At 39.9% G+C, this 12,196-nt stretch overlaps 1 pseudogene; it reads right to left on the bottom strand.

The window, feature by feature from the left end:
- Window positions 1-6,764: 6,764 nt before the first annotated feature.
- LOC111162193 lies at window positions 6,765-8,093 on the bottom strand (annotated as a pseudogene).
- Window positions 8,094-12,196: the final 4,103 nt, after the last annotated feature.

Below are 12,196 nucleotides of genomic sequence, written 5' to 3'. Positions count from 1 at the left end.
ATGCTCTCCCTCTCATTCTGTCAAATAAATAAATAAAATCTTTAAAAAAAAAAAGAATATGTATTGAGGCGTTTTCTCTGGGGTCATTTAAGGGCTTGGGTTCAAGCACTTAATGGTGGTGCACCATCACACTGAAGTTTTGCTGGACAAATTCCACAGACGAGAAGAGGGCAAGGATGTGGAAGTGGGGTACCAGGGAGTGAGTGTCAAGGAGAACCACAGAATCTAACCTGGGCCAGGAAAGGAATGGGACCAGGAAGGAATGATGAAGAATGAGTCAGTAGTCGAAGACCAGTGGAACAGAGCTTATGAAGAGGTGAAAGACTGTGTTCTTTTTACTTTTTTAATATTTTATTTATTTATTTGACAGAGAGAGATCACAAGTAGGCAGAGAGGCAGACAGAGAAAGAGGGGGAAGCAGGCTCCCCGCCGAGCAGAGAGCCCGATGCAGGGCTCGATCCCAGGACCCAGGGGTCATGACCCGAGCCGAAGGCAGAGGCTTACCCCACTGAGCCACCCAGGCGCCCCAAAGACTGTGTTCTTGAAGGGAGTCCTGCGTTGGCATCACCTGAGAGGTTGTTAGAAATGTAGATTATCAGGCTTCACTTCAGATCTTCTGAATCCAAATCTGCATTTTTAGCAAGATCTTTTTTATTTGTATGCACATTAAAGATCGAGAAGCACCAGGATGCCTGGGTGGCTCAGTTGGTTAGGCATCTGACTTTTGATCTCAGCTCAGGTCTTGATGTCAGGGTCACGAGTTCAAGCCCTGCATTGGGCTACATGCTGGGTGTGGAGCCGACTTAAAAAAAAAAAAAGATTGAGAAGCCCAGATCTAGATTGTCCGTGGAAGAAAAATGTGGCTGTTCTGCACAAGGTGAGAAGGTAACGAACCTCAAAATGTCCCTTTCAAGGGCGCCTAGGTGGCTCAGTGGGTTAAGCCTCTGCCTTCGGCTCAGGTCATGATCCCAGGGTCCTGGGATCGAGTCCTACGTTGGGCTCTCTGCTCAGCAGGGAGCCTGCTTCCCTCTCTCTGTCTGCCTCTCTGCCTACTTGTGATCTCACTCTCTCTGTGCCAAATAAATAAATAAAATCTTTTTTAAAAAATGCCCTCATAGCAACCACCTCCTGTCTTAGAAACTTTCTAAAAATAGCCCTCTTCATCTTCCCTAGAGGTAACTTTTATCTTGACTTTTATAATAATTTTTCTGCTATTTTTTCCCCATGTATATGTGCATCCCTAAGCAATATATTATTTAGTTTTTCCAACTTTGTGAGTTGTATGTAAATGTAATCACACTACAGACATTCTTCTGTGGCATGTATTTTTCTTGATATACTCTTTAAAGATTTTATTTATTTATTTGTCAGAGAGAGAGGGAGAGAGAAAGCACGTACGCACAAGCGGGCAGAGTGGTATGCAGAGGCAGAGGGAGAAACAGGCTCCCTGCTGAACAAGGAGCTGGATGAGGGACTCAGTCCCAGGACTCTGGGATCATGACCCGAGCTGAAGGCAGCGGCTCAACCAGCTGAGCCAGCCAGGCATCCCTTGCTTGATATTTTTATTTTTGTTTTTATTCATGTCTATATTTGTAGCTATGGCTCATTCACGTTCATTGGCCTATAGTAATCAATCACGTGAATGTTTTACAATCTATCCGTTCTACTCTTGGTGGACATTTGGGACCTCCTGCCCAACTTGGGGGTATTATGAATAATACTGCTATGAACATTCTTGTACATGTCTTGTGTCCTTGTGCAAGAATTCCCCTAGGTATATACTTAGAAGTGAAAATGCTAGATCATAGAGGCGCCTGGGTGGCTAAGTAGGTTAGGTATCTGCCTTCAGCTCAGGTCATGATCCTCGGGTCCTGGGATGGAGCCCTGCATCCCATCAGACTCCCTGCTCAGCGGGGAGCCTGCTTCTCCCACTCCTTCTCCCTCTGCCACTCCCCCTGCTTGTGTTCTTTTACTCTCTCTCTCGCTCTCAAATAAATAATAAAATCTTAAAAAGAAAAGAAAATACTGGATCATAGAGTATGCCTCAGTTCAACTTTACAAGAAACTGCTAAACTCTTTTCTGCAAGCTGATTTTGTTCCTCTCCAATCCTTACACCTTTTAATTTCTTTTTGCTCCCTCATTGTACCAGCTAAATCCTCTAAACAATATAATAGGAAGCAATTCTTGTCTCATTTTGATCTCAAAGGGAAAGCATTCCACATTACACAGTTAGGTAACATGTTTGCTGAAGGGGTTTTTTTAGAGTTTTGTGTGTGGTGGGTTTTTTTTAATCAGATTAAGAAAATTCTTATTTCTCCTTTGCTCAGTTTTATTTAACCATTAATGGTTTTTTAAGTTTATCAGACACATTTCCTGTCTTTTGAGATGATAAAATGATTTCCCTGTTTTTATTCTTTTAGTATTGTGAATTATATTGATTTTCTTTTTTCCCAGCTTTATTGACATATTATTAATATAAGCGATGCTGGTGTAGGGTGTACAGTGTAATGATTTGATGCACACATGTATTGTGAAATGGTTGCCGCAATAAAGTTAGTAAACACCACCATTTTCTCTCATAATTTTTTTCTTGTGTTTGTGGTGATAACATTTAATATCTACTCTCTTAACAACTTACAGTAATATAGTATAGTTAATCATAGTCATCAGGCTGTACACTAGGTTCCCAGAAATTATAGCTGGAAGTGTATGCTCTTTGACCAACATCTCCCTCATTTTCCCTGCACCCTCCCACCCCCCAGCTCTTGACAACCATGATCTTACTGTTTCTGTGAGTTCAGACTTTTGAGATCCCACATGTAAATGAGGATACACAATATTTTTGTTTCTCTGTCTGACTTATTTCACTTGGCCCTCGGGGCCCATCCATATTGTCACAAAATGCAGGATTTCCTTCTTTTTTATAGCTGAATAATATCCCACTGTGTGTGTGTGTGTGTGTGTGTGTGTGCATATCACAGTTGATGTGTGTGTGTGTGTGTGTGTGTGTGTGTACATATCACAGTTGGTATGTGTGTGTGTGTGCATATCACAGTTGATGTGTGTGTGTGTGTGTATACATATCACAGTTGGTGTGTGTGCGTGTGTGTGTGTGTGTGCGTGTGCATGCGTGCATATCACAGTTGATTGAGCCATTCATCTATCAGTGGGCACTTATGTTGTTTCCATGTCTTGGCTATTGTGGATAATGCTGTAATGAACCTGAGGGTGCAAATGTCTCTTCACTATTGATTACATTTCCATCAAATATAAACCCAGAAGCAGGATTCCTGGGTCATATGGCAGTTCTATTTTTTTGAGGAACCTCCATATAGCGTTTTCTATAGTGGCTGTACCAGTTTACATTCCCACCAACAGTCCACCAGGGCTGCCTCTTCTCCACACCATCCCAACATTGGTTGTCTCCTGCCTTTTTGGAAATAGCCATTCTAATGAGTATAAGGTGATATTTTGTTGTGGTTTTGGTTTACATTCCCTTGATGATGAGTGATGTTGAGTATCTTTTCATTACCTGTTGATCATCGGAATGTCTTCTATGGGAAAAATGTCTATTCAAATCCTTTCATCAGATTTTTTTTTTGTATTGGACTGTGGGGGGTCCTCATGTATTTGGGGTATTAACCCCTAACAGATAAATGATCTGTAAATACTTTCTCCCATGCTATAGGTTGCCTTTTCATTTTGCTGATTGTTGCTTTTGCTGTTCAGAGGCTTTTTAGTTTGATGTAGTCCCACTTGTTGATTTTTGCTTTTGTTACCTAAAGTTTGTTGTCATATCCTAAAAATCATTGCTAAGACTGACATCAAGGAGAATTTCCCCTGTGTTTTCTTCTAGTACATTTTATAGTTTGGGGCCTTCCATTTAAGTCTTTAATCCGTTTCTGGAGAGGCTTGGGTGGCTCAGTCAGTTAAGCATCTGCCTTTGGCTCAGGTCATGATCCCACGGTCCTGGGATCGGAGTCCCACTTTGGGCTCCTTGTTCAGCAAGGAGCCTGCTTCTCTCTCCACCTACCACTCCCCCTGCTTGTTCTCTCTCTCTCTCTGACAAATAAATAAAATCTTAAAAAAAAAAAATCTTTAACCCATTTCCAGAAAACTTTTGTGAGTGGTGTAAGACTGGGGTCCATTTTCATTCTTTTGCATGTAAATACCCCGTTTTCCCAGTACCATTTATTGAAGAGGCTATCCCTTCCCTAGTAAGTATCCCTGGCTCCCTTCTCATGTATTAGTTGCCTGTGGATGTGTGGGCTTATTCCTGGGCTCTCAGTGCTCTTCCACTGGTTTATGTGTGCTTCTATCCCAGTACCATACTGTTTTGAATTCTATAGCTTTATTATAAATCTTCACATCAAGGAGTGTGTTTTGTTCTTCCAGCTTTGTTCTTTCCCAGGATTTCTTTGGCTGTTCAGGCTTTTTTGCAGTTCTCTATACATTTTAGGATTGTTTTTTCTATTTCTGTAAAAAATGGCCCCTGAGATTTTGATAGGGATTGCACTGAATCTACAGACGAATAGTATGGACAAATTAATAACATTAATTCTTCCAATCCATGTACATGACTATATTTCATTTGTTTGTATCCTCTTCAATTTTTTTAATCAGTATCTTGTAATTTGCAGCAAATAGATGTTTCATCTCCTTGCTTAAAATGTATTCCCAAGTAATTTATTATTTTTGATGCAGTTTTATTTTTGCTTATTTTTTAAAGGAATTTATTTATTTATTTGTCAGAGAGAGAAAGAGAGCACAAGCAGGGGGGAGAGGCAGGTAGAGGGAGAAGCAGACTCCCCACTGAGCAGGGAGCCCAATGAAGACCTCAGCCCCAGGACCGTGGGATCATGACCTGAGCCAAAGGCCGATGCTTAATCAACTAAGCCACCCAGACATTCCTTTTGATGCCATTTTAAATGGGATTTTTTTTTTCCAGATAGTTTGCTGCTACTTTTTGAAATGCAGCTGTTTTTTATAAGTTGGTTTTGTATCCTGCAACCTTACATAATTCATTTATTAGTTCTAATGGGGTTTTTTTGTGTGAAGTTTTTAGGATTTTCTATATATAAGATCATAACATCTGCAAAGATGATTTTACTTCTTTCTCCCTGAAAAGGATACCTTTTATTTCTTTTTCTTGCCTAATTGCCCTGGCTAGGACTTCCAGTACTATATTGAACAGGAGTATTGAGAGTGGGCACCTTTCTTTTGTTCCTGATCTTAGTGAGAAATCAACCTTTCATTGTTGACTCTGGTGTGGGTTTGTCATATAGGACCTCTATAATTTTGAGGTATGTTTCTTCTATACCCAATTTGTTAAGAGTTTTTATCATGAAAGGATGTTGAGTTTTGTCAAATACTATTCTTCTTGTATTGAGGTGATCATATGATTTTTATCTTTTATTCTATTAATATGGTATATCACATTTATCGATTTGCAACCCAGGAATGAACCTCACTTGATCATGTTATATGATCATTTTTAATATGCTGTTGAATTCATTTTGCAAGCATTTTGATGAGGATATCTGAATCTATATTCATTAGGAATATTGGCCTGTAGTTTACTTTTCTTGTGTTGTCCTTATCTGGCTTTGGTATCAGAGTAATGCTGCTCATAAAACGAGTTTGGGAGTATCCCTTCCTCTTCAAATTTTGGGAAGAGTTTGAAAAGGATTGATGTTAATTCCTCTTTAAATATTTGTTACAATTCACCAGTAAAGCCCTCTGGTGCTGGGCTTTTCTCTCTTGGGAGGTTTTAAATTATCGATTCAATCTCCTTACTTGTTTTTGGTCTGTTCTGATTTTCTATTTCTCATGATTCAGTCTTGATAGGTTGTACGTTTCTAGGAATTTATCTGTTTTTTTCTAGATTATCCAATTTGTCAGCGTATAATTGTTCATAGTAGTCTCTTATGATCATTTGTATTACTGTGGTGTCAGTTCTAATGTCTCCTCTTTCGTTCCTGATTTCAGTTATTTGGGTCCTTTCTTTTTTTCTTTGTCCAGATAAAGGTTTGTTAATTTGTTTATCTTTTTAAAAAATTGTTAATTTGGTTGATCTTTTCTATTGTTTTTACTCTATTTCATTTGTTTCTGCTTTGATCTTTGCTATTTCCTTCTTTCTGCTGACCTTGGCCTTAGTTTTTCTAGTTCCTTAAGGGGTAAATTTAGGTTTTTTACTTGTGATTTTTCTTTTTTGTTGTTGTTGTTTTAGATCCCTGTCATTTTAGTCAGGATTGCCATGAAAAGCAATAACCTAGCCACTTCACCCTCCTTCTCCACCTAACCCCCAATCCCCTTCATATGCATACAGCACAGGAACCCAAAGACCTCTCCCCTCCCCTCCAGCCTCCCCATTTCTATTAGGGGAAGAAATGTCACTAAACGGGTTCACCTTCTTCCATACAGCTTGAAACAGGATGAATAAAAATATCTTTATGAAGAGTTTTGTTGTGTTATTATCTTAGGGTAGAGCCCAAGGCAGACTTAAAGGCTGGGTAAAGTTCGGGTATCTCTAAGAGACCAGAATTTTTTTCAGTGGCTCAGAACCCATAGTTTGCTTGGAAAAGGGACCGTTTTGAGAGGACAGGGGCTAGACTGGTCTAGGCTGAAAGTTTTTCTCAAGAGTATTTTGAGGATAAGGGCACCTTAAAATCCATTCTCCTTCTTCTTCCCATACCTTCCCCAGCTTCCAGGTAGAAGAGTAGAGGTCTTCTGGGGAGAGGATAGTCACAGTTATTTCAAGAGTTCATCTGTGATTCCCAGGGCTGCCAGTGAGGAGGGCTGATTCCTGGTCCTGCCTGACCTCTTCCCCCATGTCAAGATTTTTTTGTCTTTGCCCATGAGCACCAAGTTCTGAAAGGAGGTCAGATGGTGATAAAAATTTCCTTGGCTGTATCATTCTTATCCACCACTACAGACAGGCAAATCTCTGGTTCCACGAGGCTGTTGAAAATGGTCTCCAGAGTCTCATGCAAATAACACTTGAGGACGTATTAAAAAATTTTATTTATCTATTTATTTGAGAGAGAGAGAGAGAGAGAGCAAGCATGTGAGTGGCAGGAGCAGAGGGGAAGGGAGAGGAAAAGGGGAGAGAATCTCCAACAGAGTCCATGCTCAGCATGGAGCCTGTTGCAGGGCACAATCTCACAACCCCGAGATCATGACATGAGCCAAAGCCAAGAGTCAGACACTTAGCTGACAGAACTACCCAGACACACACCCAAGGACACATTTAAAGTAATGTGATCAACATCGTAGAGCTTTGGTCGCTGACACATCTAGGTTATGGTAGGTCTTTTCTGCTGCCAAATTGATAACATAAAACTCTGAGTAGATGTCCATCACACACGCTTTCTCATCCACCACTGGCAGGGCTGAGAATCAGTGCATTCAGAATGCCTAGAGCCATGGAGACAGGGATGGGAGTGTTGGCCTACATGCCGATCTGCAGTCCTTCCAGAGACTTAGACATGAACTCTGGCTTGGGAAACACAGTGACAAACAATTTGAAGAACTTGAGGATGCGCTTATAGGTGAGGATGTGCAAGGTGTTGCCTTATTCCAGGTCAGTAACTGGCACCCTGTGGGTCTTATTCTGAATCAATGAAGAGATAGCTTCAAACAAGCTGGCCTTAGAAGCAACACAGACAAGGGATTAAAGAACTCCTGCCGGTACACTTCCCTCCAGGTTTCTGTCTCACATTGCCCCGGCCTATAGATCTATACCAAGACTGGTTTATCAGCAGCAGTGCAGGATACTGATGAAATCCTTGATGGCCGGCATGCCCACAAAACTTTGCCTCTTACCTTCCCACAAAGGGGCAGCTTACAGACCATTGGTTACCAAAGGGGGTAAGAAAAAAAAGCTTTCTTCATCTACAGGGAAATATTAAATATAAATATATTAGAGTTTGTGGGAATCAGGTCAGAGCTGTGATGAGACTTCATAAAAGAAGTGTACATGCTGTGATTGGATTCTGGGGTCCCTTGAGGATGCTTATTTTCCAGAGCTGGAAGCTAACCCAAGAATTGACCCTCTCCTTTGCAAGAGACACTGGTTGGGTTCTTTTGCTTTAGGAAGCATGCTTTCTTTTTTTTCCTCAATGAAGGCATTTATTGCTTTAAACTTCCCTCTCCGAACTGCTTTTGTTGCATCCCGTAAGTTTAGTGTGCGCTTCCATTTTCCTTTGTATCAAGATATTTTCTGGGGAACCTGGGTGGCTCAGTCGGTTAAGCATCTGCCTTCGGCTCAAGTCATGATCCCAGGGTCATGGGATCGAGCCCACATTGGGCTCCCTGCTCATCAGGAAGCCTGCTTCTCCCAATCCCTTTGCCTCTCCCCCTGCATGCTCGCTCTCTCTCTCTCTCTCTGTCAAATAAATAAAATCTTTTTTTAAAAGATAATTTTTTTTTTAAAGATTTTATTTATTTATTTGACAGACAGAGATCACAAGTAGGCAGAGAGGCAGATGGAGAGAGAGGAAGGGAAGCAGGCTCCCTGCCGAGCAGAGAGCCCGATGCGGGACTCGATCCCAGGACCCTGGGATCATGACCTGACCCGAAGGCAGCGGCTCAACCCACTGAGCCACCCAGGCGCCCTAAAAGATAATTTTTGATTTCGCTTTTCATTTCTTTTTGACCTAGTGGTTGTTGAAGAGTATGTTTCCACACATTTGTGAATTTTCCAGTTTTCCTCTTATAATTCATTTCTAGTTTCACACCATTGTGGTCAGAAAAAATATTTGGTACGATTTCAGTCATCTTACTTGCTAAGAATTGCTCGGTAACCTCACCTATCTATCCTGGAGAATATTCCATGTGTCCTTTAGATGCATCTGTATTCTACTGCCATTGGGTGGAATGTTCTGCATAAATTATGCTAAGGTATAGTTCAAGTCCAATGTTTCCTTATGAATTTTCTGTCCAGATTTTCTGTCTGGATAAACAAGTCCATTGTTGTAAGTCCCCTCCTGTTATTGTAGTGCTGTTTATTTCTCTCTTCAGATCTTTTAGTATTTGCTTAATATATTTTGTTGCTTGGATATTGAGTGCATATATATTTGCAATTGTTATATTCTCTTGATGAATTAACCTCTTTATCATTGTAAAATGACCTTTGTTGTCTCTTGCTACAATTTTTGACTTGAAGTCTGTTTTGCTGATATAAGATAGCTATTCCTATCACTTTTGGTTTCCATTTGCATGAAATATATTTTTTCTACCCTTCGCTTTGAGACTATGTGTGTACTTAAGGTTAAAGTGAGTCTCTTGTAGGCAACATATAGTTGGATTGTGTTTGTTTTTTTCTTTTAGATTTTATTTATTTATTTGACAGAGAGAGAGAGAGAGAGAGATCACAAGTAGGCAGAGAGGCAGGCAGAGAGAAAGGGGGAAGCAGGTTCTCTGCTGAGCAGAGAGCCTGATGCAGGGCTTGATCCCAGGACCCTGAGATCATGATCTGAGCGGAAGGCAGAGACTTAACCCACTGAGCCACCCAGGCACCCCAGGGTTGTTTTTTAATCCATTCAGCCACTCTATGCTTTTTGATTGGAGAATTTAATCTCTTTACATTAGCAGTAATTATTAATAGGTAAGTACTTATTAATGCCATCTTACTGTTTCTGGTTGCTTTATATTTCCCTTATTTCTTTCTTCCTCTTTGTTTATCTTTCATTGTGAGTTGATGATTTTCCATAGTAGCAAGCTTTGATCATCTTTATCTTTTGTGTGTCTACCATAGGTCTTTGTTTTGTGGTTATTCTGAGAATTGTATAAAACGTCTCATAAACTTAACAGTCTATTTTAAGATGATAATTTAACTTCAATCATATACAAAAATTCAACCCTCTTACAGCCCTCCCATATTTTATGTTTTTGATGTCACAATTAATCTCATTTATATTGTAGATCCACTAACATATTATTGTAGCAATTGTTACTTTTGATACTTTTGTCCTTTAAACCTTTATATTACAATTAAGTGATTAACACACAAACATATTATAGTATTAGTATTCTGAATTTGATTATATACTTACCTTTACCAGTATGTTTTATATTTATATATATTTTCATGTTGCTAATTAGTGTCCTTTCATTTCTGCTTCAAGAATTCCTTTCAGCATGTCTTGTAAGGCAGTTCTAGTGATGACAGACCCCCTCAGCTTCTGTTTGTTTGGAAAAATTTTTATCTCTCCTTCATTTATCAAAAAAATTTTGCCAGGTAAATTATTTTTGGTTGATAGAGTTTTTTTTCCTTTCAGCAATTTGAATATATCATTCCACTCTCTGCTAAAAAATCTTCTATAGCCTCATGGGAGTTCCCATATATATGAGAATTTTTTTTAATCTTGCTGCTTTAAAAATTCTCTCTTTTTCTTTGATTTTGGACAGTTTTATTATAAAGTGTCTTAGAGAAGATCAGCTGGGGTGATATTTTAGGACGACTTATTAACTTTATGAGTTTGGATGTCCACATCTCTGTTCAGATTTGGGAAGTTCTCAGCCTTTATTTCTTTAAATAAGACTTCTGCCTCCTTTTCCCACTCTTCTCCTTCTGGTAACCCAGTATTGCATGGTTTCTTTGAATGGATCACGTAATTCATATAGGCTTTCTTTATTCTTTTTCATTCTTTTTTCTTTTTGCTCCTCTGACTGGATGATTTCAGTGATCTGCCATCTAACTCACGAATTCTTTCTGCTTGGTCGAGTCTGCTGTTGAGCTTTCTTTTGATCTCTTCATTTTAGTTATTGTATTTGTCAATTCTAGGATTTCTTTTTTTTTTTTTTAAGATTTTACTTATTTATTTATTTGTCAGAGAGAGAGGGAGAGAGAGTGCACAAGCAGGCAGAGTGGCAGGCAGAGGGAGAAGCAGGCTCCCTGCTGAGCAAGGAGCCTGATGCAGGACTCGATCCCAGGACCCTGGGGTCATGACCTGAGCTGAAGGCATCGGCTTAACTGACTGAGCCACCCAGCTGTCCCTCAATTCTCGGATTTCTGTGTGGTTTTTTCTTTTTTTTTAAGATTTACTTATTCATTTGACAGACAGAGATCACAAGTAGGTGGAGAGGCAGGCAGAGAGAGGAGGAAGCAGGCTCCCCGCTGAGCAGAGAGTCCAATGCGGGGCTCGATCCCAGGACCCTGGGATCATGACCCGAGCTGAAGGCAGAGGCCTTAACCCACTGAGCCACCCAGGTGCCCCTGTGTGGGTTCTCTTTTTAATGGTTTCTATTTCTTACTGAACTTCTCATTTTGTTTATGCATTATTTTCCTAACTTCATTTAGTTGTTTATCTGTGTTTCTTGCAGTTCACAGAATTTCTTTAAGAGGATTATTCTCAATTCTTTGTCAGACAGTTCATAGACCTCCATTTCTTTAGGGTCCTTTGTTGAAGTTTTACTATTTTCTTTTGGTGATGTTGTATTTCCTTGATTATTCATGATCCTTGTGGTCTTGCTTTGGTGTCTGCACAATTAAGGAAGTAGGCACCTCTTCCAGTCTTTACATGCTAGCTTCAAGAGCAAAACCTTTCTCCAGAGATTCTGGGTGGGCAATCTGGTGATAACCGTATGTGGACTTATTATTGGAGTCCTTTGGTGGGCAGGCCATGCTTGGGAACATGGTGGTGGACCTGGATCCTGAGTCCACAGGCACCATCCAGGTGCTGGGTATCACTAGAGTGACTCCAACATCTGGATCCAAGTGGGCTAGTCGTACTTGTCCAGAGAATGATTTGCAAACTTTTGATCTTCAGTCGTGTAGTGCAAACATACCCCAGCAGGTACACCAGATGCTCCACTGGGTAAGGAAGGAAAATAGTGGAACTTCTAATCATATTTATTACTTACCTTATTTCTTTTAGTTTCCTTTTCATGAATTTTTTTTAATATACTGAATGTTCCATACAATAATATATATACATTTATTTATAAATAAATACACACGCTTGTGGGGGTGCAGACCCAAAATGTATACTGTTGAAGTGAGTGTTCAAACGAGTTTAGGAACCATTACTCCAAGCCACTACCTTCTACATTCTCTTCTTACTGATTAACTTACAGCTTTCTTAATTACTAGCAGACCTGAAGATACATTCTTACCACCTTGATAGAACTGTATTTTCTGAATATCTATAAAGCAATATTATCTACTAGAGATAGTGATTTTAGAAACTTTAC

Source organism: Enhydra lutris, unplaced genomic scaffold (assembly GCF_002288905.1).
Source record: "Enhydra lutris kenyoni isolate GAN:26980312 unplaced genomic scaffold, ASM228890v2 scaffoldscaffold90, whole genome shotgun sequence".
Taxonomy (NCBI): Eukaryota; Metazoa; Chordata; class Mammalia; order Carnivora; family Mustelidae; genus Enhydra; species Enhydra lutris.
Note: the sequence above shows the minus strand (reverse complement) of the source record. Positions and strands in the feature narration are given on the sequence as shown.